General features: G+C 41.5%; 2 long non-coding RNA genes across 3 annotated transcripts; both read left to right on the forward strand.

Moving 5' to 3' along the window:
* The first annotated feature begins 10,219 nt into the window (after nt 1-10,219).
* Nucleotides 10,220-17,119, forward strand: LOC143886419 (uncharacterized). Its single transcript, XR_013253786.1, has 2 exons — nt 10,220-10,775; nt 13,923-17,119. It is a non-coding gene; the product is annotated as an uncharacterized LOC143886419 (long non-coding RNA).
* Nucleotides 17,120-17,303: 184 nt separating this feature from the next.
* On the forward strand, nt 17,304-26,897 carry LOC143886421 (uncharacterized). Of its 2 annotated transcripts, XR_013253788.1 has the most exons (4): nt 17,304-20,107; nt 23,314-25,517; nt 25,658-25,871; nt 26,325-26,897. It is a non-coding gene; the product is annotated as an uncharacterized LOC143886421 (long non-coding RNA). The 2 variants fall into 2 exon arrangements; XR_013253787.1 differs by having other exon boundaries at nt 25,658-26,897.
* Nucleotides 26,898-27,121: the final 224 nt, after the last annotated feature.

Genomic DNA, 27,121 nt, shown 5'->3' on the forward strand with positions numbered 1-27,121 from the left:
GGTGCTAGGAGATAAAACTCAGTTCGAAAATCCCCATGCGAACATTCAATTTGAAGCCCTCCGTACTGACGAAAGATACGGTCCGGGATATAGAATGAGGTTTTCTCCAAACCAAGAAATTGGACAATTCTATTAGCTCAGGTCTGGGTTACAAACTGATGATAAACAGGGAACCACCAAGCAATTTGGTCAGCTTGACGGGAAGCTAACCACTCAATCCATTCAGCCTTAGTATAGGAAAAAGTTTTGTGTTCCCATTGGTCAAACTTGGACAAGGTAAAGTCTTTGTTTTGCAAAGGTACATAAATTTGGAGTTTTAAACAGGGCCAAATGTTCAGAAGGATTGGGGATCCAGCAAAAGTGGTACGGACCTCATTGACAATGTCATCCAATCCATTTAGGGTTTCTGCAAGCATGGTGGGGATTGGATTACTCCCTTTGGAAATTTGATATACAAAGTCTAAAAGTTTAGGGGAAGCATAATGAATATCTTGGGAAAGTAACCATTTGGAGTAGACACACAAAACCAGGGCATGACTACGGCTGGTTTGGAATTCCTTGGTTAGCTTACCAGGCTGAGCAAAAAATTTGACCAATTGCTTAATGGACACACCTTTTTCCCCTAAGATGGATTTAACTGGAACAACTTGAGAGGAAATAAGTTGCTCAAAGACATGATTATAACCTAACTTGGTATCAACTTTGACCAAGGGGCCAGAGCGATCGCAGTCCATCAAATAACACCATTCGTCAAATATGGGGCAGACCTCTTGCATGCCGAATCGAAACACATGAACATCAGGTTGCCAAAAGGTGGCGGCTGCCTTAAGGAGGTTCCAATCAATCTTATGGGTAGCAAGACTGTAGAAATGGGAAAAGTCATGACCAGAGAAGCTAAGGTGACCACCTCTACGATCAGAAATCCATTCTTTTAACACCTCATTAGACATGATAAATCACCTGATAATCAAGGAAGGTAAATAAGATGAGAATACTCTAAATATTGAATTACAAAAAGAAAGGTATTGACAATAAATCATATACTCAAAGGATACAGGTAGGATACAAGCAGGATCAAACTTTTCCATCAATGATCTCGATATGATCCAAGGGTAAAGAGATAAACGATAAACATGGATCAAATGGATAGTCACTGGATGATAGATCATGGCCATAAGAAAGACAAAGTAGAGTCAAGGACCAGATCTAAAATCTGCACGATGGATGGATATATTTGATCAACTTAGACAAGAAGTTCCTACTAAGAAGTAGATCATGGTCTAAGAATCAAGAAATGCCAAGATTGAATTTATCATCAATAAACAAGATGGAGACCATGGCCATAATAATGTCAAAAATAGAATCCACTGACCTGGTCCAAATCTGAAAGATGAACAGATAATCAAGGATAGACTTAGACTAGAAAGCCTCACAAGATGAGTAGGCTCGAGTCTATAAGGATCGAATTTACCATGACTGAATCAAAAGATAGACCATAGCCACAAGGGCGACAAGAAAAGAGCCACATGGCTAGGTCTAAATCTGAAAAATTGATTGATATGATTGATTGGATTAAATAAGGGACCTCACTAAATAAGTAGGCCCTATTCTAATAATCAATAAATATAAGTATATATACATATATAAACCTTAACCAGGGGCACCATCCCTAGTCTAAATTAGCAGAGTCAAGGAAATCTTGACTCTTGACAAACTGATGAGTGTACTAGGACTGCGTCTGTAGCCACATGAAGTGAGCTACCCTAATCTATAGATAGGATAAGGCCCCTAACTCTAGGCTCCACAAGTGTAAGTAACACATGTTCGTCACTATATGCAAACAAGAGGACAATGCAATATATAGAAGGGGTACCGTTGTGAGGTCCACCTGGCCGAGTGCATAGTTACTTGTACACTGTGACATAGAGTCCAGTGTACGAACTATGTCCGTTTTACACACGAAGTGTCCAGGTGCTGAGTATACTACTGGTGCGGTGGCACTAGAAGGCGGGTATAGCCCTCACGGCTCCTACTCATAGTATCTCGAATAGGTCATCTGAAAGTATATCCACAGCAAACCTTAGCAGAAAGTAACCACAAAACAGATAATATATGCATGGATGAAAGTGGTGTGTGAACTCTTGTTTTATTTACGTATTTATTTGGTGCCCCTGGATTCTAACGACATAGCTCCCATTTAAAATGATTTTCACCCAAATTTCTCCAAAAATAATAAAAATGGCATTTTTACAAAGTTAGGCAATGTTTCAAAAGATTCCCCAGCAGAGTCGCCAGCCTGTGGACCCCGATCCGAGAGGGAGGCGGGAGAACGGGCCCCACGCTGAGTCTCAGGATCATCCATGTGAATGGAGAGCTCTACCAAGGAACTCTCGAAAGAAGTGCCCCTCACAGCATGAGTGGCGATATAAGGTGAGATACCTTTCGGATGTGATTTACAAAGAGCAAATAGGGTTTTAATAAAAAAACTGATAGTAAAGTTTCAATAAGGTTTGCTGAATATAGGCTGAAATAATGATGGTTAGTGATAATGGATGGTAACGGGTGTGGTAACGGCAATAACAAGTAGTAACAATGGAAGTGGCTGCAAAAGGAGGAAATTATGAAGGGCTTTGATAAAGAATATAACCATGGGCATGTGTTAAAAGGGTGAAATAAGAACATAGAAATTATAAACGGATTGAGTAAAAGATGATCAGACATGGAGATGATCACCAGAATCACAGAATTGCCTGAACTTATAGAAGTCACTGAAGAGAATTAAATTCAGATCTATGACATGGAAAATAAAAAGATGTAAATGATTTTCGATTTCCCTTCCCTTTCTTTGAAATTTTCTTGAAGCTTTTACTCAAAAAAAATAAAAATAAAGATAAAAAAAAAAAACAGATACATACAAATAAATGAAGAATCACTCATCCAAATGCAATAATATTAACTTAATTGTACAAATTAAAACACCTATTTAAAACTAAAGTTCAGATCTGGGGACATGCTTTTTAATATTCCAGAAAATTAAATGAAATAGGGATGATGACTTACCTCGCTAGGCTTCAGATCTGGAACCTTTAAGCTGCTAAGAATCTGAATCTTTTGATCAATGGCGAAATTTGCCAATTCTGAGCTATTCCAGACCTTGAAATTGTTCCTTGTCTCTCAGATCTTTTTTTTTTTTTAAAGCTTGAGCTTCACTCTTATACAGATCTGATGAAGTAACGTCAAGATCGGATCTAGAGCTCACCGGAGAAAAAGGATTTGGAGATCAAAATCTGAAGAATATAGGCTTGATCTACCTTAGATCTAAGATCTTGTGAACAGATCTAAAGTTTTGGTGAGGTATCTAGATCTTAGAGGAAAGAATTAGGATTAAAAAGGTTTGCAAAAGCTAGATCTATGTTTTCTTTGATGCTAGAATCAGGATTTGAAAAGAAGAACAATAGCACATACAAGAAAATGAAGAAGAATTAAGGATTAGAGCTAAGCCGGAACTCAGGGAAGTTTGCCTGAGAAGACGACCGGAGGAAACAGATCTATCGGAGCAAAGGTTTCGGAGAAGATGAAATGAACGATTAGGGTTTCTGAGATGGAAACAAAAGAGATCTACAGATTCTATGGAAGATGAGGAAGAAAACAAGCAAAATTTCTTGGCCGGAACTCCGACGATGTTGCCGGAGAGGATGATCGGATTGGATCAGATTTACTTTCTCTCTCCCTTTCTCTCTCTCTCTCTCTCTCTCTCTTTCAGCAGAAATTTTCTCTTCTTTTTTTTTTAAAAAAATGAGAAAAAAACAGTATCTAAAGGCATTTTCGAGACTTGATATTGGCACTCCAGATTTGATGGGCGTGCGGTTGCGCGGAAATTGATAGGCGCACGATTGAATCGTGTCCTATTCGGCCCAGGTTTGGCACCGTTCCAGGATAATTCACCCCACTTTTCTGGTTTATACTACGGCATTTCCTAGGCTCGTTCGCTAGGCAAACACGCTCAGATTTCAACGAAATTTTACAGGAACCTTGGTGGGACCCTAAACTACCTTGGGCCAAAATTTGGGACCCTAGTTGATTGATTTGGTTGGGTTTTTGCTCAAACACGGGAGGCTCAGGGTACGGTCAAAATGGGGTGTCTACAGTTTGGTGGAGAGTGAGATGGGGAATGGCTGTGGAGATGGAGGAGGATTTGATGGTGGAGATGTGGGTTTTGGTAGAGAAAATGGCTGGGTAAATGGAGGTGGAGATTAGCAACCAGGAATGGAGATGGGATGGTCCGAGCGTCGGCAAGATTGCCGGAGAAGAAGACACAAACTCCCGTTTATTTTCCTTCTGCTCTCGCCCCTCTCTTCTCTGATTTTTTTTTACTCCATGGAAGCCTCCTCCACTAACCCTAACTCCATGGGTTAAAAATGATAATGATATTTCGACCCCTCTTCTGAACAGCCCCCCCAAGTGTATTTTTATAACTACTTTGGGTAAAAAAGGGGTCTGGGTAGAAAATGCACTGAGACAAGTGCTCTCTTTCTTCTTGAAATGTTATTAGCACAACCACGTTTTGATAAGTGCACCAACTCATCTTGTCTATTCGGTTCTAAGAGACTTGTGAGAGCTTCTTAGGAAATGTAATGACCTTTGATAGTGCCTTAAACACTGATAAACAAGATGGGTTAGTGAAAATATTAAAACAGGGTGTGCCGGTATCATTAGAACTCAAGGATTTTGACAATAAGGTACTCATATCGCAACTTAGAGGTATTTGTGTAATTTTTCTTATTTTTTTTTAAAAACTGAAGGATGAAACTAGGCCGTCTAAATGAAGAATTTAGGTAAGAGTATAGGATCATCAAGGCTTCGAAAGACTTCAAGAACTATTTGCGAATGGGAGTTCCTCAGGTTTATTTTGCACTAGGGGCTTAATTTCTCTGAAATTTCAGGATTCGGTTTCAGAGCTTTATTCGGTTTTCTGGAATTTATTCGACTTTATGGAATTCCATCGATTTTAGGAATTTATTCGATTTTGGGGAAAAGGGTCCGGTCAAAATGGGGTGTCTACAGATGCCCCTCTTTGGCAGAGGGCTCTTGTCGCACGAATGCCAAAGTTGAAAAGACAACACATTTTGGTCGGCCAGAGATTTCAAATGAGAAAAATACAAAAGGGACTGGATTTTGATTGAATGACAATTTGGATTTTGAAAAATCAGGCGGAACCAACATGCACTGAAAATGGGATTTTTGGACAAACAGGCGTACTTTGTTATGCAGAATCTTCACTCATTAACAAACGGGAAATTTAATTAGGCTGAACCTTCACGCACTAATCAAAAGGAAAAAATAGTTAGGTGGAACCTTCACACGCCAACTACAGGGAAGCTCTGTTATGCGGAACCTTCACACAATAACAAGCAAGGAGAATTTGTTACGTGGAACCTTCACAGAATAACAAAAGGGGAAATTTAATTAGGTAGAACCATCACGCACTAATCAAAAGGGAAAGCTTTGTTATGCGGAACCCTCATGCAGTAACAAGCAGGGGAAATTTGTTACGTGGAACCCTCACACAATAACAAAAGGGAAAGCTTTGTTATGTGGAACCCTCACGCAGTAACAAGCAAGGAGAATTTTGTTACGTGGAACCCTCACACAATAACAAAAGGGAAAATTTAATTAGGCGGAACCCTCACACAATAACAAAAGGGAAAGCTTTGTTATGCGAAACCCTCACGCAGTAACAAGCAAGGAGAATTTTGTTACGTAGAACCCTCACAAAATAACAAAAATAAAAATTTAATTAGGTGGAACCCTCACGCACTATTCAAAAGGGAAAGCTTTGTTATGCGGGACCCTCACGCAGTAACATGCAGGGAAAATTTCTTACGTGGAACCCTCACACAATAACAAAAGAAAAAATTTAATTAGGCGGAACCCTCACGCACTAATCAAAACGGAAAGCTTTATTATGCGAAACCCTCACGCAGTAACAAGCAGGGAAAATTTAATTAGGCGAAACCTTCACGCACTAATTAAACGGGAAAATTAGCTAGGTGGAACCTTCACACGCTAAATAACAGGAAAGCCTGATTGAGGAGTGAAATTCTTTTGAAAAGATTGATAATCTCTTACTTTTGATTGATTGATTGATTTGAATTGATTGATTTGGATAGATTTCTTTGAAGATTTCTTTGTCTCTCCAAAGAAGCGGGAACTTTTTTTTTCTGATATGCTTGCTGGATTGATTGATTGATTTAGATTGATCCCTTTGAGAATTGCTTTGTCTCTTGTCAAGAAAATGGGAGTGCGAGTTCCTTGCTGAGGACTGAACTCACATGATTTGCTGGAATTTTGGATAATGACCCTTTTTGAAAGAATTGGATTCTGCTGGGAGTTGAATGCTTTACTAGGAATTGAAGGCTTTGAGCAGTAGACAGCGGACTCTTTGGGAGGTAGACTCTAGACTCCACTGGGGACTGGGGTTTTTTTTAATTTTTTTAAGAGTTGACTCTGTTGGAGAGTTGACTCGATTGAGGAATTTGGAGGTTTGACTCTAGATGTGCTCAAGCTTCTCCTATCTCAACTTGCTGGAAACATTGGTTTTGATTACCTTTGTACAGCTGACAACTTTTATGACTTGGCGTGATTTGCCAAGTCATAAAAGATGCCCCTCGTGTATTTTATACTTCTATGACCAGAGTCTTAAGAAAGCAATGCAAATGCAGGTAAAAAAATATTTCATTTCATAAACATTGGATTTAGAATGCTCTTCCGGCCAAGAAAAAAAGAAAAATAGGAGACTGATTCTGCCTGAAAGGTCTCTTTCAATTCTGCCATCTGCTGGAATTTTCTCATAAGCTTAATAATCTGCTCTTCTCCTGAACCCTGTTCTGATTCATATTGTCTTCTAGAGACATGAATTCTTGCTTTGATGCCTGTCACCCTAGCTCTGGGAAAGGTACAGACCATACAAGACCTTGGAGATTTAGACTTGACACGCGACAGACTTCGACAAGTGACAAGTAAAAGACATTGACATGCACAGGACTTGGATTTCAAGAAAGACTCAACTTGCTTCTTAACCTGACAAATGTTTTAAATGGTGAAGGTTAACCAGTCTTAGAGTGACTTGAATACCATGCTTAAAAGTGATTCATTCCCTTTTCGGTATTACCGTCATGGTCATTAAACCCTTTTGATTGCTTGGTCTTAAATGACCCTAGTTTAGAGGAAGATCAAAGCAAGTCATGCTGGCACTACTAGGATTTTGATGGTGCCATTACTAGGTTACAAGTCTTGTCTGCCTCCAGTTGTTCAGCTTCTTTAGAAGTCACTGCCACTGACCAGATAGCCTTTTCAGGATTTCATTTTGGCAGACCGCTTGCCAAAATTTTTGCCTGAATTGTCCTTGCGAGTTTTCAATCCAATAGGCTCACACCTTGATTTTTGCCTGAGCCGCCATTTCGGGTTTTCCAACTTAGCAGGTGAATGACCCTAACTTTTGCTTAGATCACCCTTGCAGGTTTTCAATCTAACGGGTCTTCAGACTCCATTTTTTTTTCACAAACCTTTGCATACTGCACCAAAAGGACTTTTTAAGTAGGTTATGGTTTGAAAAGACAGGATTTGGAATTGTTTTCTAAGGTTTCGACCAAATCTGGACTAGCTAGACTGCCTACGTACCCCCAAAGACAGGAGTTGGTTAAGGTTTCTTGTCTCTGTTAGCTTTTCTCCATTTTCGTCGAGGAGTCTGACGGCTTTTCTAGGCAGGACTTCGTAAAAAATGTATGGACCTGACCAATTTGGCTTGAATTTACCTTTGGGATCATATACCGGTGCCCGGAAGGATTTCAAAACAAGATCTCCCTTCTTGAGGTCTCGAACACGAACTTTCTTGTTGAAAGCTTTCTCGACACGGCGTTGATACCCCTGAACATGATACAACGCTTTCAACCTCTTTTCATCTATCATGTGCAACTCTTGGTATCTAGCATGAGCCCAAATAGATTCTGGCAACCCAGCTTCCATCATCACTCTCAGGGAGGGAATTCAAAATTCAATAGGCAGGACATCTTCCATTCCGTATACCACAGAATACGGAGTTGCACCTGTAGAGGATTTGATCGACGTCCTATAAGCCCACAAAGCATACGGGAGCATGTTCGACCAATCTTTATAAGTCTCAGTCATCTTGCTGATGATTACTTTGATGTTTTTGTTGGCGGCCTCAACAGCTCTGTTAGTTTGAGGTCTATAAGGCGACGACTTATGATGTTTAATCTTAAACTCCTCACACAAGTGCGCCACCTCCTTCTTGAAATGGGACCCATCGTATAAAATTAGCTCATGTGGTACTCCATATCTGCAAATGATATTTTCTCTGATGAACTTCGCAACAGCAGCAGAGGTCAATGACGCATACGAAGCAGCTTCTATACACTTTGTGAAGTAATCAATGGTGACCAAGAGATACTCATGTCCACTTGAAGACTTCAGACATATCTTCCTGATCATATCTATTCCCCATACTGAGAATGGCCATGGTGAAGTGAGAGAATGTAACTGAGAAGGCGGCACATGGATGAGATTGGCGTAGACCTGACATTTGTGACATTTCTTCACATAGGCGTAGAAATCTGCTTCCATTGTCGGCCAGTAATATCCAAGCCTGAGAATCTTCCTTGACAACATCTTTCCGTTCATATGCGGTCCACATACCCCTCCATGTGTTTACTCTATGAGTTCAGCTGCTTGATCCTCATCTATACACAAAAGTTGGATTCCATCAAACGACCTTCTGTATAACTTTTCACCACAAATGACAAAGTTAGAGGCCAATTTCTGAAGAGACCTTCTCTCTTTTCCTGAAGCTTCCAGCGGATGCCCCTTGCCGGAGATGAAGTTTTTGATATCTGTGTACTAAGGCTTGCCATCTGGACACCTTGCTGCTATTTCAATGGCGTTAACATGTGCCGGGGCCCATTGTAGCCCTACTGCTAATGGTTGAACCTCAATTGTTGCAGAAATATCGAGCATTGAAGCCAGAGTAGCTAATGGATCTGCAAAATGATTCTTTGTTCTGGATAGGTGGGTGAATGTGATATTTCTGAATTTTCTGACTAGAGGCTCTAGATAAGTATTATACGGGATCAACTTATTTCTCTTTTTCTCCAGTTTCCGTTGATTCGACAGATGATCAGAATTGAATCTCTGAATACGTCTAGGTCCTGAATATGCAAGGCTATGGTTGCTTCCAAACCTGCGATACACACCTCGTATTCTGCCATATTGTTTGTGCACTTGAACTGAAGTTTGATGGATATAGGGATATACTCTTTTCTTAGTGACACCAACACCGCCCCTATACCTTAGCCCTGATTGTTGACTACTCCATCAAAGTACATCAACCACTTTGTGTCTGAAATTTCTTCTTCCACAGCCATTATCTCCTCATCTGGAGACTCTGCTTTCAAAAATTCATTATTTCCTGCTGGTGAATCAGCTAACTGTTCAGCTATCACACTCCCCTTAATTGACTTCTGAGTGACATAAGTGATATCGAACTTAGACAATAAGAACAACCACCTGGCAGTTCTTTTGGTGAGGGCTGGCTTCTCAAACAAATATTTCAATGGATCCATCTCTGAGAGTAGAAGAACCCTATTTGATAACAAATAATGCCTTAGCTTCTGAGTAGCCCAAACCAATGCTAGACAAGTCTTCTCAAGAATGGTATATTTATGCTCGTACTCCAACATTTTCTTGCTCAGGTAATAGATGGCTCTTTCTCGTTTCGACTCCGGGTCCTGTTGCGCTAACATACACCCCATTACTGTGTCAGTAACAGACAAGTACAATAACATCGGTTGTCCTGGTATGATTGGTGACAAAACTGGTGGTAAAGCCAAACACTGCTTGATTTTCTCAAAAGCCTCTTGGCACTCTTCATTCCATTTCTTAGAAGCGTTCTTCTTCAAGAGTTTGAAAATCGGCTCACAAGTCGTTGTCAACTGTGCGATGAACCTTCTCAAATATTGAAGCTTGCCTAAGAATCCGCGGATTTGCTTCTAGGTCTTTGGAGGCATCATCTCTCTGTAGACACCCCATTTTGTTTTGTTTTAATCAACAAATAAATTAGTGTGTTAAATCCATGTGAGAACCCCCTCTATCATTGATTTATATGTTTTAGGTCATTAATATCTTGATCTGACTTTACGGATCATCAATCGGGACAAAATAAGCTAGGGTCACTTCATAGCCCGGACCCTGATTCCATTCCGAGACCCGATTTCCGTAAATCGTTAGATCAATGGCAGATCTTGACCTGGGTCTAACCATCCAAAACCACCTAACCTCTCCTCTCATCCTAACCATCCAAACCTCACCTAACCTCACCTAACCTCTCCTCTCATCCTAACCATCCAAACCTCACCTAACCTCACCTAACCTCACCTAACCTTACCTAACCCCACCTAACCTTACCTAACCTCATCCTCTCATCCTAACCATCCAAAACCACCTAACCTCACCTAACCTCCTATCCCATTCTCCTATAAATACCCTCTCATCCCACCATCCAAGAAAAGAAGAAAAAGAACCCCTCTCTTAGAAAATTCATCCCTCTCCCTCATCTCTTCAAGGGTTCGGCCATCCTTGCCGGATCGGGTGATTTTATACGTTGGGTGATATATATCAAAAGCAGTCATTATCAAGCAAGGAATCATCTTCAAGGAATTACCATCAAAGAAAAATCAAACACAAAGTGGGTTTCCAAAGAGGTAGGCATTTATTTCAATTCTATGTAGGGTCTGTTTTCATGCATATCTTTTACTTTAAAAGAAAAACCATGTTAGGAAGCATGTAGGGTCTGTTTTCCCCCTGGTTAGCCTCTGGTTAGACCCTGGTTGCACCCAGGTTCGCTGCTGGTTGCACCCAGGTTCGATGCTGGTTGCACCCTGGTTCCCTACTGATTCGCACCCTGGTTCCCTGCTGGTTGCACCCTGGTTCCCTACTGGTTCGCACCCTGGTTCCCTACTGGTTCGCACCCTGCTTCCCTGCTGGTTGCACCCTGGTTCCCTACTGGTTCGCACCCTGGTTCGATATTGGTTCGCACCCTGGTTCCCTGCTGGTTCGCACTCTGGTTAGACCCTGGTTGCACCCAGGTTCGCTGCTGGTTGCACCCAGGTTCCCTGCTGGTTGCACCCTGGTTCCCTACTGGTTCGCACCCTGGTTCCCTACTGGTTCGCACCCTGCTTCCCTGCTGGTTGCACCCTGGTTCCCTACTGGTTCGCACCCTGGTTCGATATTGGTTCGCACCCTGGTTCCCTGCTGGTTCGCACTCTGGTTAGACCCTGGTTGCACCCAGGTTCGCTGCTGGTTGCACCCAGGTTCCCTGCTGGTTGCACCCTGGTTCCCCTGCTGGTTCGCACCCTGGTTCCCTGCTGGTTCGCACCCTGGTTCCCTGCTGGTTCGCACCCTGGTGCACCCTGGTCCGCACCCTGGTTTGTACCCTGCTTCCTCCTAGTTAGACCATGGCTGGTCTCGGGTTTGCTCCTAACTTAGACCCGACTCACTTGACCCTAACCATTAACCCAATCCAACCAAGTCATATCCCAACACAATCCGAGTCGCATGTCTGAATCCATTTGGCCGAATCTCATAAGCCCGCCCACTTTGAATTCTGAAAATTCAAACCCTTGATGATTCCTATATGCTCAATTCTTTGATGCAAATTCCCAATTCCAAAATCCCATTGCTAGATCAATGTTTCTGAATCTCAAGTCCAATGCTCAAATGCAAACCCGATTCCTGATCCAAATACCAATCCTGTTTTCCAAAATCCAAGCAACCTCCCCAGCGGAACTACGTGTGGCTTGATCCCCATCGCGGGGTACGTAGGCAATTTGGCACTCCCAAGTTCAGTCGCACCTTTCTCTATCTTTCTCATTCCCTCACACTATTTCATCATCTCTTCCATCCCTTTTTTCACTAACCTCGAGAATTTAAATCGATTTGTCTTGTGTCTTTCAGAACCGTTGGATCACGGTTTCCATCGTAAGGACCCTTAGAGCCCAATTTAGGAACACCGGTGTCGTGTCGTGTCCTAAGTTTTAGGGAGTCCTAGAGTTAGGAGTCCGGCCTCATCACGGACGCTTGCTATGTATAGCAACCGTGCCATAGGTCTAGTTACACTAGTCACCCAATCTTTCCCTAGGACAAGCCTAGTAAACTAGGATGTAAGGCAAACCTGCATTAGTCTAAGGGACCATTTGCATTTAGATGAGAATCATATAGCATCTTAGATGAAATCCTAAGATAATAAAATCTTCAACTTGAATTAAATAACTTCTCCTAAAACTGTTGAAACAGTCAATCCCGTCTAGGTCGGTGTCTTAGTTGAGTTAGGCATATGTAACTTAGCTTAGGTGCACCGAACTACGTCGACTCTGATCCCAGTGAGGCTTGGGTACGTAGGCAGCTTGGATGTCTGATGGCATACCACCCGCGAGTCGGCACCACAAACAAATTGTGGTGTTTTGTATATTAATTTTCTTGTAAATGCTTAATCAAATCACTTAGGACTTTCCATGAAATTAGAATTTTAGGAGAACTTTCACTTAGATTGAATCCAGACAAATTAATAAATCAAGATACACATTTAGGATTCACATTGAAATTAGATCATAGGATGCATGTCACTTAGTTCGCACATTAACATAGAGTTGAATGAGCCATTTAAAATAAATTTAAAAGAGTTAGCTTTTGGAATCGAAGACCGATTATCGGGCAAGAATGGTGCATGTGGTGGATAACTCCCCATACCTTCCATTCTCGTAACCAGGTAGCGAGTCTAGATTTCTGGTTAATTACGGGTCCTAGATCCCACATCTAGGTGGCGACTCTGTCAGTCTCTTTCGTGTGGAATTCGGATTGCCTTAGTGATCCCAAGTTCACAGGAAAGATTAATTCAAATCAATAATAAAATGCACACGCCAATCGCGTGGATACGAGAGACCAAGAGAGAGAGAGCGGCGGCTCGCGCCCCACACCCCTCTCGCGGGATCAGGGTACCACAGTCTGGCGACTCTGCTGGGGACCACCTAATTTCATTAAAATTCCAAAAGATAATTCATTTGAATTTAATTTAACTGGCTCATAAAAACTCTATATTTGTTAGATTAGTTTGTCTTGTTTTATTTTCTCATCACATTTTACTTAAACTCAATCTAACAAAACCTGAAGGCATCATAGATTGCGTAAACTTATTGCACACACTTATATCACTTGCATCTAAACCCTTGCATTTCACATGCACACACATCCCATTTTAGGAACCCGGAGTGTTATCTAGCATGGTTGACTGGGATTTCATCACCTGGTGCCTCTGTGCTAGAGAAGCATTCCACCCTTAGCCTAGTACCTTTATGGTACGTAAACGGATCTCTTGTTCACGTACTGATACGCCGGACACTGGTACAGTATATCGAACATGGATTCGCGCTAAGGGGACTCTTGGCCTTACCCCTAGATTAACCCACACATGCATGCAGTATACGAACACATGTGCACCACATGTGTGAGCCTAGTTTAGGATATCTTACCCATTTGTGTCTAGATTAGGCCGTAGTCCATCTTCCAATGGCTACGATCGGTCCTAGGTACACAAACAAAGTCATGAGTCGAGATCCTCTCTCCACTCCGCTAGATTAGGATTAGGGTTGATGCCTTCAGGTAACACTGTTAAAATGTGCGAAGACTAAAAACTTTTTCTTTGGGGTTAGGATATAAATCCCATCATTTCCAAAGATCTCATAGGATTAGTCATTCATGATCTATCCGTTGAAAATAGTCCTATGCAATCTCACATTTTGATCATGTGTTTATCATTCGTCTCTTGTGGGATTCGATTGTGTCTTCATTGGCAGAAATTGTGTCTCAATCATTTGATCGTGCAATCTTGATGATCCAATCTTGCCTGTACCCTTGGTCTCTTCCTCCTCTAAGGGCAACCTTTTTCAAGAATATTTCTGCTAAATCCTTCAGAGTTTACTCTCATAATCCTTGAACTAAGGGCATTCCCCTATGCGAATCTGTCATCATTGTCATGTCTTGGTCCTTTAGGATTCATTCTATTGTCCCAACTACTTGTGAGCCAGCTTTCGCCGAGCCTCCGAAGCTAGACAGTTGCAGCAGTTAAAGTTTTAGTCATTTACTATTTTATGTTGAGTCAGTCACCATGGTCAGTACAATTGTTGAGTCCGGTCTTACAATTCAAGGTCAATGCCTAGTCCAGGCAAGTTATCTTTTGATTTTTCTATTTTAGGGTCGTGAATCCTGAGCATGTTCAGAATAGGTTGTCAGATGTAAGAACTTTCTCTTTAAATGAAATTGGAAGTCCCAATAATTCACTTGTGTCCGTTTCTTAAGTGTGCTTCTGATCTTAAAATAAGACTCCCTCCTCAAATGAGGACAAAATTGACGAAACTCCACTTGAGTCACAACGATTACTTGAACAAGAGGAGGAGCGCCAATCTCAGCCTTTCAAAGATGAAATTGAAGTGGTAAACACTGGCACTGAAACCTTGATCCAGTAAATGCCGATTGAAAATACATTACCCTCTAAAAAGTGTGAAGAGTTGGTAAACCCATTTTGAGGATAAAAAGATGGTCCGGTAAGCGTTACCATTAATGCCAAGAGAAAGACCCAGATAGAAGGTTCAAGAAAGAATGAAGTGAATATCATATGCTATGCAAGGGGCATGGAGTGGAAACAACTTTCATATTTCCAATCAATAACCTTGGTTCTCAAACTCATAGCATGAAGCCAACAAATTCAAGATAAGAAGTTCAAGAGCAAGCATTGAAAAGTGATTATCGGATATCAAGAGTTACAAATCCATAGATGGAGGATGTCAAAGAACAAGTTTCGCTCTATGAAAGTCGAAATCGCGTATTAGAATCTTGAAAGAAGAAGATCAATTATCTCTTACCTGGAAATGCCGTCAAACTCCGAAAAAAAAAAAGAAAAAAAAAATAATAAAAAATAAATAATCAGTACCAGAGGGACTCTAGTAAGCTAGATCGACTCCCAATCTGAACATCGAAAGGCCTCCTTTGGCCGATAAATCCCAAAATCAGAACCCAATGTCAAAACAAATACCTGTTTGCAAACCCTTTGAGCCTGAATGAAATTTTCTTGAAAACCCATCAAACTAGGGGCATTCGCCCCGAACTACGCGAGACCTGATCCCTACACTGGGGTACGTAGGCAGCTCGGTTAAACTGAGTTCGGTCAATTCAAAAAAGAAAAGCAATTCAATCGATCCAAAAAAAAAAAGAAATTCAATCCTTTCAGAAAAAAGAGGGACAACTTCCAAAAGAAGAGAAGTCAATTATTCCAGAAAGAAAAGAAAAATGAAAAATCAATTAACCTTCAAGTAATCTATCTTCAAACTAGGGGCATTCGCCCTAAACTACACACGACCTGATTCCTACCTTGGGATATGTAGGCAACATGTTCACAGGTTCGGTCGAAATCTTTGTTGAACCTTAAGCCATTCTTTGAAAAGCCCTATCCTACCTATAAAGTCCTTCCGGTGTTCAGAACTAATGATCTAGGTCCCGAAACACAAAAAGAAAAAAAATGATGATGAATAAAAAAATGGAGTTTGAAGATCTGCTAGACTGAAAACCTGAAAGGGCGGTTTAGGCAAAATTTAAGATCATTCCCCTGCTAAGTTGAAAACCCGAAAGGGCGGCTTAGGCAAAAGCTAAGGGGATAGCCTGCTGAATCGAAAACCTAGAAGGGCGGTTCAGGCAAAAGTTAAGGCTAGCACGGTCCGCCAAGTTAAAAACCCTGAAGAGGTGACTTGGTCACGGTAAGAGAATCATTATAAGAAGGCTACAGCCGGTATCAAGACTGAAGATCAACTGAAGTTCAAGCAAATTTATAAGAAGGCTACAGCCGGTATCAAGACTGAGGATCAACCGAAGTTCAAGCAAATTCAAATGACATCCTCAAAACTGGGGGCATTGAAGCTAAGCAATCTTAGGGGTCGTAATTAAATCCTTGAAGCATTACTGTTTTAAGGAAAAAGTCCAGTGTTTACCAATTGAAAAAAAAATTCCTCGAAAGGATGGACTTACCAAATAAAATGTTAACTAAGTCAGAAGCATTACCGTGTCTGTCTGTGTAGTTAGTCAATCTTTGTCATTCTATGTTCACTCCTTCAGAGCTGCTCAATCCTTTGACTAGTGTCTTTTATCTAAGTTTTCTCTTTAAAAGGAGTCAATCGTCATCCATATGTCCAAATGATGCAACTGTCTCGGTGAAGGAGGCCCGACCTCGTCAGCTCCCTGCGATTGTACCTGAAAGAGTTCGAGAATCTAGTCAAACAGCTACATTTCAAAGAAGATCAACTCAGAAGAATTCAGAAGTAGAAACATCAGAAAGCCCAGCTTCCATAAAAATGTCATACCCCAGGAAGGCATCTTAAGCTTGGAAGAGCTTCAGATGCAATGATGGTCGACCCAATTTCTCAGAAAGATGAACCGTTAAAATTCAGAATTTCCTTCCAGTTAGTTTGGTTATATCCAAGAGAGCCGTTATTCTAGATTACCAATTTCAAGTGTCTTGTTCAAGGTTTCAGTTATCCAAATCCCCAAAGACAAGACCAGCAGTCTCTTTGAGAAAAATCTTGTTGAAGTTTCATAAAAGTGTTTCTGATCCATTCTTGTTAGTAATGGTTCTTCGTTCCTAAGGTTTGCCGTTTCATCATTCGTCAAAGTCCTAGTTTCCGATATCTTTGTCAGGCACGATCTATAATATCCCCGATTTCATTGAGTTCAAAAAAAAAAAAAAATCCAAAATTCATCAAATCCAAAAAAAAATAAAAAATCCAAAATTCATCAAATCCAATTCTACGTCAAATTCAAATTCCCAAAATTCATCAAATCTAATTCTACGTCAAATTCAAATTCCCCAAATTCATCAAATCCAATTCTACGTCAAATTCAAATTCATGAAAAATCTCCAAATTCTTCATTGTCAAATTCATTAATTCATCTCAACCGAAGTTGAAGCCGTAAAAATACGGTATTTCATTCTGAGTCCATTCAAAAATGTTCTCTTATTCTCTTTGAGCATCATACAAATATGATACCTCATTTCCTTGGAACTCCGTAAAAATACGGTATTCCATTCTGTTCTGAGTCCATTCAAAAATGTTCTCTTATTCTCTTTGAGCATCATACAAATATGATACCTCATTTCCTTACGGTATTTCATTTCGAGTCCATACAACTATGGTCTCTTATTCTCTTTGAGCATCATACAAATATGATGTCTCATTTCCTTGGAAGCCGTACAAATACGGTATTTCATTCTGAGTTCATTCAAAAATGTTCTCTTATTCTCTTTGAGCATCATACAAATGTGATGTCTCATTTCCTTGGAACTCCGTAAAAATATGGTGTTCCATTCTCTTCGAGTCCATACAACTACGGTCTCTTATTCTCTTTGAGCATCATACAAATATGATGTCTCATTTCCTTGGAAGCCGTACAAATACGGTATTTCATTCTGAGTTCATTCAAAAATGTTCTCTTATTCTCTTTGAGCATCATATAAATATGATACCTCATTTCCTTAGAACTCCGTAAAAATACGGTATTCCATTCTCTTCTGAGTCCATTCAAAATGTTCTCTTATTCCCTTTGAGCATCATACAAATATGATACCTCATTTCCTTGGAACTCCGTAAAAATACGGTATTCCATTCTCTTCTGAGTCCATTCAAAAATGTTCTCTTATTCTCTTTGAGCATCATACAAATATGATACCTCATTTCCTTGGAACTCCGTAAAAATACGGTATTCCATTCTCTTCTGAGTCCATTCAAAAATGTTTTCTTATTCTCTTTGAGCATCATACAAATATGATACCTCATTTCTTTGGAACTCCGTAAAAATATGGTATTCCATTCTCTTCTGAGTCCATTCAAAAATGTTTTCTTATTCTCTTTGAGCATCATACAAATATGATACCTCATTTCTTTGGAACTCCGTAAAAATATGGTATTCCATTCTCTTCTAAGTCCATTCAAAATGTTCACTTATTCCCTTTGAGCATCATACAAATAAGATAACTCATTTCTTTGGAACTCCGTAAAAATACGCTATTCCATTCTCTTCGAGTCCATACAATCTAATTCTACGTCAAATTCAAATTCCTCAAATTCATCAAATCCAATTCTACGTCAAATTCAAGTTCATAAAAAATCTCTAAATTCTTCGAGCCCGTTTGTGAACGGGGGCCGCCTCATTTCTCGAGTCCATTTGTGAATGGTCTCGTCTTCTTCTTGAACCCGTTTGTGAACGGTGTCTCATTTTTTGAGTCCATTTGTGAATGGTCTCATGTCCTCCTTGAGCCCGTTTGTGAATGGTGCCTCATTTCTCTAGTCCATTGGTGAATGGTCTCGTCTTCTCCTTGAACCCGTTTGTGAACGGTGTCTCATTTTCTGAGTCCATTTGTGAATGGTCTCATGTCCTCTTTGAGCCCTCTTGTGAAAGGTGCCTCATTTCTCGAGTCCATTTGTGAATGGTCTCGTCTTCTCCTTGAACCCGTTTGTGAACGGTGCCTCATTTCTCGAATCCATTTGTGAATGGTCTCGTCTTCTCCTTGAGCCCGTTTGTGAACGGTGCCTCATTTCTCGAGTCCATTTGTGAATGGTCTCGTCTTCTCCTTGAGCCCGTTTGTGAATGGTGCCCCATTTCTCGAGTCCATTTGTGAATGGTCTTGTCTTATCCTTGAGTCCGTTTGTGAATGGTGCCTCTTTTCTCGAATCCATTTGTGAATGGTATCGTCCTCCTTGAGCCCGTTTGTGAACGGTGCCTCATTTCTCGAGTCCATTTGTGAATGGTCTTGTCTTCTCCTTGAGCCCGTTTGTGAACGGTGCCTCATTTCTCGAGTCCATCTGTGAATGGTCTTGTCTTCTCCTTGAGCCCGTTTGTGAACGGTGCCTCATTTCTCGAGTCCATCTGTGAATGGTTTTCTATCCTCCTTGAGGCCGTTTGTGAACGGTGCCTCATTATCCAAGTCCATTTGGGAATGCTTCTTATCCTCGTTGAACCCGCTTGTGAGCGGCGTCTCATCTCCTTCTAAAAACTGTTTGAGAGCGATCTTTGTCCTTTCCCTTCAGAATCCATTCGAAAATGATATCTCATTCTCTAATTGCCCGTTTGTGAACGGCGCCGCATCGAGTTTTTTTTATTATTCAAGTTCTAGGGTTTCATCTAAGGTTTTGCATTATGTTAAGGTGCGTTGTGTCTAGAGAGTCCTTTGTCGATTAAAGCTACGCAAAATGGTTCTGTCATTTTTAACTTTGGTATTCAATGACTACGTCATCTCTACCAAAGAGGGGCATCTGTAGACACCCCATTTTGTTTTGTTTTAATCAACAAATAAATTAGTGTGTTAAATCCATGTGAGAACCCCCTCTATCATTGATTTATATGTTTTAGGTCATTAATATCTTGATCTGACTTTACGGATCATCAATCGGGACAAAATAAGCTAGGGTCACTTCATAGCCCGGACCCTGATTCCATTCCGAGACCCGATTTCCGTAAATCGTTAGATCAATGGCAGATCTTGACCTGGGTCTAACCATCCAAAACCACCTAACCTCTCCTCTCATCCTAACCATCCAAACCTCACCTAACCTCACCTAACCTCTCCTCTCATCCTAACCATCCAAACCTCACCTAACCTCACCTAACCTCACCTAACCTTACCTAACCCCACCTAACCTTACCTAACCTCATCCTCTCATCCTAACCATCCAAAACCACCTAACCTCACCTAACCTCCTATCCCATTCTCCTATAAATACCCTCTCATCCCACCATCCAAGAAAAGAAGAAAAAGAACCCCTCTCTTAGAAAATTCATCCCTCTCCCTCATCTCTTCAAGGGTTCGGCCATCCTTGCCGGATCGGGTGATTTTATACGTTGGGTGATATATATCAAAAGCAGTCATTATCAAGCAAGGAATCATCTTCAAGGAATTACCATCAAAGAAAAATCAAACACAAAGTGGGTTTCCAAAGAGGTAGGCATTTATTTCAATTCTATGTAGGGTCTGTTTTCATGCATATCTTTTACTTTAAAAGAAAAACCATGTTAGGAAGCATGTAGGGTCTGTTTTCCCCCTGGTTAGCCTCTGGTTAGACCCTGGTTGCACCCAGGTTCGCTGCTGGTTGCACCCAGGTTCGATGCTGGTTGCACCCTGGTTCCCTACTGATTCGCACCCTGGTTCCCTGCTGGTTGCACCCTGGTTCCCTACTGGTTCGCACCCTGGTTCCCTACTGGTTCGCACCCTGCTTCCCTGCTGGTTGCACCCTGGTTCCCTACTGGTTCGCACCCTGGTTCGATATTGGTTCGCACCCTGGTTCCCTGCTGGTTCGCACTCTGGTTAGACCCTGGTTGCACCCAGGTTCGCTGCTGGTTGCACCCAGGTTCCCTGCTGGTTGCACCCTGGTTCCCTACTGGTTCGCACCCTGGTTCCCTACTGGTTCGCACCCTGCTTCCCTGCTGGTTGCACCCTGGTTCCCTACTGGTTCGCACCCTGGTTCGATATTGGTTCGCACCCTGGTTCCCTGCTGGTTCGCACTCTGGTTAGACCCTGGTTGCACCCAGGTTCGCTGCTGGTTGCACCCAGGTTCCCTGCTGGTTGCACCCTGGTTCCCCTGCTGGTTCGCACCCTGGTTCCCTGCTGGTTCGCACCCTGGTTCCCTGCTGGTTCGCACCCTGGTGCACCCTGGTCCGCACCCTGGTTTGTACCCTGCTTCCTCCTAGTTAGACCATGGCTGGTCTCGGGTTTGCTCCTAACTTAGACCCGACTCACTTGACCCTAACCATTAACCCAATCCAACCAAGTCATATCCCAACACAATCCGAGTCGCATGTCTGAATCCATTTGGCCGAATCTCATAAGCCCGCCCACTTTGAATTCTGAAAATTCAAACCCTTGATGATTCCTATATGCTCAATTCTTTGATGCAAATTCCCAATTCCAAAATCCCATTGCTAGATCAATGTTTCTGAATCTCAAGTCCAATGCTCAAATGCAAACCCGATTCCTGATCCAAATACCAATCCTGTTTTCCAAAATCCAAGCAACCTCCCCAGCGGAACTACGTGTGGCTTGATCCCCATCGCGGGGTACGTAGGCAATTTGGCACTCCCAAGTTCAGTCGCACCTTTCTCTATCTTTCTCATTCCCTCACACTATTTCATCATCTCTTCCATCCCTTTTTTCACTAACCTCGAGAATTTAAATCGATTTGTCTTGTGTCTTTCAGAACCGTTGGATCACGGTTTCCATCGTAAGGACCCTTAGAGCCCAATTTAGGAACACCGGTGTCGTGTCGTGTCCTAAGTTTTAGGGAGTCCTAGAGTTAGGAGTCCGGCCTCATCACGGACGCTTGCTATGTATAGCAACCGTGCCATAGGTCTAGTTACACTAGTCACCCAATCTTTCCCTAGGACAAGCCTAGTAAACTAGGATGTAAGGCAAACCTGCATTAGTCTAAGGGACCATTTGCATTTAGATGAGAATCATATAGCATCTTAGATGAAATCCTAAGATAATAAAATCTTCAACTTGAATTAAATAACTTCTCCTAAAACTGTTGAAACAGTCAATCCCGTCTAGGTCGGTGTCTTAGTTGAGTTAGGCATATGTAACTTAGCTTAGGTGCACCGAACTACGTCGACTCTGATCCCAGTGAGGCTTGGGTACGTAGGCAGCTTGGATGTCTGATGGCATACCACCCGCGAGTCGGCACCACAAACAAATTGTGGTGTTTTGTATATTAATTTTCTTGTAAATGCTTAATCAAATCACTTAGGACTTTCCATGAAATTAGAATTTTAGGAGAACTTTCACTTAGATTGAATCCAGACAAATTAATAAATCAAGATACACATTTAGGATTCACATTGAAATTAGATCATAGGATGCATGTCACTTAGTTCGCACATTAACATAGAGTTGAATGAGCCATTTAAAATAAATTTAAAAGAGTTAGCTTTTGGAATCGAAGACCGATTATCGGGCAAGAATGGTGCATGTGGTGGATAACTCCCCATACCTTCCATTCTCGTAACCAGGTAGCGAGTCTAGATTTCTGGTTAATTACGGGTCCTAGATCCCACATCTAGGTGGCGACTCTGTCAGTCTCTTTCGTGTGGAATTCGGATTGCCTTAGTGATCCCAAGTTCACAGGAAAGATTAATTCAAATCAATAATAAAATGCACACGCCAATCGCGTGGATACGAGAGACCAAGAGAGAGAGAGCGGCGGCTCGCGCCCCACACCCCTCTCGCGGGATCAGGGTACCACACTCTCGGATAGCTTTAATTTTCTGCGGATCTACTTCAATCCGCTGACCAAGAATCCCAGCAGTTTTCCCGATGTAACCCCAAATACACACTTATTCGGGTTGAGACGGAGCTTGAACTTTTGAATTCGCTGGAAGAACTTTCTCAATGCCCCTGCATCCTCTTCGCTTTAACGATCATGTCATCAACATATACTTCGACCTCTTTGTGTATCATGTCATGCAGCAAAGTGGTAGCAGCTCTTTGATAGGTTGCTCCAGCAGTTTTGAGTCCAAATGGGATAAATTTATAACAATATCTCCCCCATTGAGTGGTGAAGACTGTCTTAGTCATGTCTTCAGGAGCCATCTTGATCTGATTGTATCCTGAGAATCCATCCATAAATGAAAGGAGAGCATGGCCTGCTGTGTTGTCCACCAAGATGTCAATATGTGGCAGAGGGAAATCATCTTTCGGACTTGCTCTGTTCAGATCTCTAAAATCCACACACATTCTGACTTTTTCATCCTTCTTGGGCACTGGTACAATGTTGGCTAACCATTCGGGGTATTTAACGACTTGAATAAAGCCAACTTCCAACTGCTTCTGAACTTCATCTCTGATTAACAAGTTCCACTCTGGTTTCATTTTTCTAAGTTTTTGCTTTTTCGGCCTGGCACCTGGGATTAAGGGAAGTCTATGTTGAACAATGTCTTCACTTAATCCCAGCATGTCATCATAGGACCAAGCAAAAACTTCTTTGAATTTCTTTAATAGGGCAATTAATTCGTCACGCTCTTCAGGAGTTAATGTTTTGCCAATTCGAATTTCCTGAATTAGGGTTTCATCACCTATATTGATGGTCTCGATTTCCTCTTCGAATGGTTTTGCTCGATGCTGCTCCTCCTGTCTAATCATGTGTTTGATTTCAGGGGGAGTTTCGTCGGCATCCTCATCAGAGGGGGAGTCTTGATTATTATTATTACTAATTTGATCAGATAAAGAAGCAAAAATTGAAGTAGAGACAGCCACATAGAGAGAAGAGTCTTTTATTTCATTCAAAGAAACCGGAGTTACATCTGTTGACGCACCCTCAATAGGCTCAATATTGTAATCCTCAGAAATATTTACAGACTCAACATCAGACTGGACTATCGTTTGAACAGACTCGATAGACTCAACGGAAGATGTAACAGACTCTGCATCGGACTGAACAGCAGCATCAGAAGACTCTTCATCAGTCTCATCGGCGGGCTCGATCATAACTGTACCTGAGAACTCCAGTTCCTGCGGGGTCCATTGGCTGGGTGATAAGGCTTTTAGGATCAAGGATCAGTGCATCTCCTCTGATCATGGCTATGATCGGTAGCTCAACCTGAAATAGGGAATTCAGAAGACACGACTCAAGGATATCAGCCCAATCAACCTCTAGTTCAATCTCAAGAATCTGTAAGCTCGGGTACTCATCTGGCAACTCCATATCGAAAAATATCTCGAACCCTGGCAGCTCTTGCCCTGTTAACTCATCAACCCATGGCTCTGCGAAACCACAGAATGCAAAGTCATCTCCCTCTCTGCGGTACTTACCATTTCTGCGGTACTTACCATTTCTGATCAGACTAAATGGTTTCATCGGCAGCTCTAGACCCTGACAACGGAGTTCAGACCATTTTTGCATGTAATTCTCATTTCTCTAATCTCTTCGTGAGTAGGCTCATATCCGAGTCCAAACCCTTCATTCTTTCTCATGTGAGGCCATTTGACTATCCCCTGATGATTGCGACCTAGACCTACACCTGGAATATACCCTTGGATACGAATTATTTTCACAACCTGGGGATTAGTGCTGGTGAGGAACAAAATCTCTTCATTCATTACTTTTTGAAATGATATGGCGGTGACTTCTACAGAGAACCTGGTCAGTGAAGAAGGGATAACTCCAACCTTATGGAGCCAAGGTCGGCCAAGCAGGAGAAGAAAAGACGCTTTGATATCAAGCACTTGGAACTCTACTTCAAAAATTTCTCCTCCTATTAGAATTTCAGTTGCTAGTGTTCCAATAATATCGCGTCTGGTACCATCATACGCCATAATTCCTTGTTCAGAAGGGATGAAATCACTTGGCCCAAATCCCAAAACAGTAGCAATAGTTAACGGACATACGTTCAACGCGGACCCATCGTCAACTAGTACATCTGGGACTTTCTTCCCGTTATAAATAACTGTGATTTTCAGTGGATGTGTATGATTACGACCCTCAAATGTCCGATCTTCTTCAGGGAAAGAAAGAGTCTTGGACACCCTGACCATCGTTACTAAACCAACCAGTTCATCAGGCATAATATCTACAGATACCCATGCAACATTCAACTCTCTTAGCACAACCTGACGGTGCTTTGGGGAAGCCATAAGCAAACCCCAAATTGAGATATTAACCTAGGTCTTTTTAAGTTGACGCATAAGCCTCTCATCTTCTTCTTCATAACTCGGCTTGTTCTGTTTCTGTGCTTCTGTGGCCCTTACAACTTCAGCTGGGTTCTCAGCTCTTAACTCGACGGGTTTGAAAATTCGTCTACCACGAGTAACATGGCGGATTTCGTTACATTATCGTTCAGAAATTCAAAATCATCATCATCAAAGCTAAGAACATACGGAACAACATCTTGAACTTCCTCTTCATCACATTGAAGAATATAAGTACCAACGGAAGACTCAGCAAGGTCATCTTCATCCCCATACAGCACATAAGGTTCATTCTTCTCTACTTCTTCAATTTTCTCCCCGAATGTCAAAATAGTTGGCGAATCTTAAGTGATAGCACAGATCAGAGAAGCAAGGTTGAGAATAGGTTCTTCAGTGAAATCGCTCCAACCGTAGGCGAAGATGGTGCAGCATGAGTTGGTAATGGATTCCAAGTAATGTTTGGCATAACAATAGCAATTTTTTTCGCTTCTATCATATCCTGAATTTTATGCTTCAAGGCCATGCAGTTATCTGTTCGGTGCCCTGTTCCTTGATGATATGCACAATACTGATCTTCACGCCAATATCTGGGGTGAACAGGTGGTGGAGGTCTCGGTTCTAAGAGAGTGATCTTTTTCTCTCTTAGTAACTTCTTGAGAGCGACAGATAAGGGGTAAGGTAGCGGATAAAAATTCCTTTGCGCTTTTTTGCTGGCTGCTCTGTCTCTGCTATAACTCTTCTTATAGGGCATACAACACTCACATTATTAACTTCGGGCTTTGAAATTACCATTGGTTTCTTTCCATTCCTTAGATCAAAAGATGACTTCGCCAGAGAACCCTTCAACAACGCATCTTCAGTTATGGTTCTTGTCTTGATCAAGTGATTGAAATCAAAATAATACTGGGTTGCCATGAAGTGGTAATACTGTGAAGACAAGTTCTTAACCACAATTTTGTTCTGATCTTCTTCAGAAGGGTGGCTAGTCATCTGGGCCGCTTTTCTCCTCCATCTTCTTACAAAAGAGGTAAACGTTTCCTGAGGTCCTTGCTTTATTGCTTTCAGATCCCTCTTTATAACTTCTATTCCTTCTTCCATCGAAAATTGCTCAACAAACTTGTTAGCAATTTCTTCTAAGGTTCCGAGTTCTTCTGGTTTCAAATGAAGGAACCATTTCTTAGCTACTCCTGTCAAAGACATCAGAAATACCTTGGCTATTTGCTCTGAAGAAAGTCCGTATCCTTCTAGATTTGAAATGAACGACCTTAGATGACTCCACGGGCACCTCGTTCCATCATATTTATTGAAATCTGGCATTCTGAATTTTGGAGGAAGGTTAACTCCAGGAAAAAGGGAAAACTCAGACATATTCATCTTCTTTGGGCCCTTAACTTGCATGCTTTCAACTTGTTGGGTCAATTTTTCAACTTTATTGACCAATTTTTTCTCTTTGCTTGGCTTAACTGATTGCGGGAGACAGTTCTCCTCTACATATTGCTCGTCATAGAAATCATGTTCAGGGGAGATGACAGACCGAACAAAGCCTGGAATCACATTAGGAGGATTTGGGACGACAGGTTCTTTCGAGGTAGCGGCTTTCTCACTTTTCAACTGAGTAACTTCTTCCTTTAGGGTAGATACCTCTCTTGTAAGGTTCCTCATCATGTCTCTCATTTCAGCTAACATCTCATTTGACTCGGCCATTTGGTTAAGACTAGGGGAGACAAGTGGAAATAAATGAGGTGAGATAGGTGAAGAAGATCAATGACTTAGTCTCGACGTAGAAGATTGTCGGGACCAAGTAGGCTGTGAAATGGTAGCTTTTCTAGGACCAATGGCTTTTGCTTATCTCAGACTCTTGAAATGAAAGTAACAACACTAATTTAAATTAAGATAATCAGAAAGAATGTCATGTACAAATTGAAACAAGTGATAATACAAACACATCTCTCTTTTAGGTAAGGACCAGCAGTACAATAATTGTAAGAAGGGTCATGACGGCTCATCAAACCTAAAAGAATAACTATCACACTCAAGGTGTTTCAGATAAAAATCCGGCAACATAACGGCCTTATCAAAGGATCATGGCATAGTAAACTCATGGTTTATGAATAGTGCTAAGGATAGCAGTTACACTCAGAATGTTTTGGGAAAAATCCGGCAGCATAACGGCCCTACAAAAGGATCGTGCTAAGGTAAACTCATGGTTCATCAATAGGCCTAGAAGGATAATGGCCACACTCAATGCATTTAGAGAAAATCCGGCAGCATAACAGC

The sequence above is a fragment of the Tasmannia lanceolata genome, unplaced genomic scaffold, assembly GCF_043159265.1.
Source record: "Tasmannia lanceolata isolate RefF3 unplaced genomic scaffold, GAP_Taslan_0.1 ptg000011l, whole genome shotgun sequence".
Classification (NCBI taxonomy): Eukaryota; Viridiplantae; Streptophyta; class Magnoliopsida; order Canellales; family Winteraceae; genus Tasmannia; species Tasmannia lanceolata.